This window comes from Tachypleus tridentatus, chromosome 10 (genome assembly GCF_004210375.1).
Source record: "Tachypleus tridentatus isolate NWPU-2018 chromosome 10, ASM421037v1, whole genome shotgun sequence".
Taxonomy (NCBI): Eukaryota; Metazoa; Arthropoda; class Merostomata; order Xiphosura; family Limulidae; genus Tachypleus; species Tachypleus tridentatus.
The window spans coordinates 134,397,207-134,398,384 of NC_134834.1; positions in this window are offsets into that span (position 1 = coordinate 134,397,207).

The following is a 1,178-nucleotide window of genomic DNA, read 5'->3' on the forward strand; positions in this document are numbered from 1 at the left end:
GTGGAACTTAAGGAATCACTGTTGCTGTTGATGGAATACTTTGACAGAATTTTGAATTCAAAGGACTTATTTTATTAGTAAATATTATGGTAAAGGACACAACAACACATCAAAAGGAAACCTTCTGACCGTTAAGTGGGAAAAACTAGATCACTCTTGTCCCACATGTGTTTGCGTGTTCATGTTGAAGCACAGATCTACACTGTGAGTAACCTTTCCTGTACCCAAGCTGCAGTTTGTAACATTTTAAGCCTCAGAGTTTACTACTGAGACGCATGTGATCAAGAGTGATGATTATTACAATTTATTTCCAAGTTTTACTAATGTAGTATTATAGTAAGTTAGTTTTCTCTATTCTTTATACTTTCGTACAGTGTACAGTTCACGTTGACCTGAAATTTTCAAATCTGAAAACATTTAGTAAATGTGTATTCAATTTACATAGGCTTATATATTAATTTGGGGTATAGACCATGCATGTAATGTATGTAGGTTTGTATTCTAGTTTGGGATATATGCTACATGTGAAATATACATCATTGTTTGCTCATACAGTTCATAGGAGTCAGTGCTGAAATTTCAGCTGGATAAACAGAAACAATTTGGGTAAAATGTTATGTTCAAGGACACAACAGTAGTTATTGTGCCCAAGGTATGTCGTATGAGTAATAGGAAACCAGATGAGCAGAAATTAAAGAGTTACACAATGGTTACCTGATCTGTGAATTATACTGACATCTGAAGGTTACATAATTTTGAAAACAAAAACTGCTGCCTAAGGGGTAAAGTTCGACCCCCCAATTTGAACAGACATAGCTTTTCTGCTCATATCAAAAATATTTTGGTTTTGTTAGAGTGTATATATATATATATATGAAACTTTGAAAATTGTTAAAGTATATAATTTAAAAAATGAAAAACAAGCAACTAAATATAATACAGTGAAAAATAATTTTATATTTAAAATTCACTGCATCATTAGATGTCGGATTTTATTTGTGGTTCATTTTAGACTAACAATATTGTTGTATTTAATATTTAAAGGACATGATTAGATGGTTCATTCTTTAGTATAAATCATTATATCTTGATATATGTGTGTGTGTGAAAGACCATTCACTTTGTGATGTTTTTTTACATTATATACAATTTTCGCGCTCCTAAACTGTATAACGATT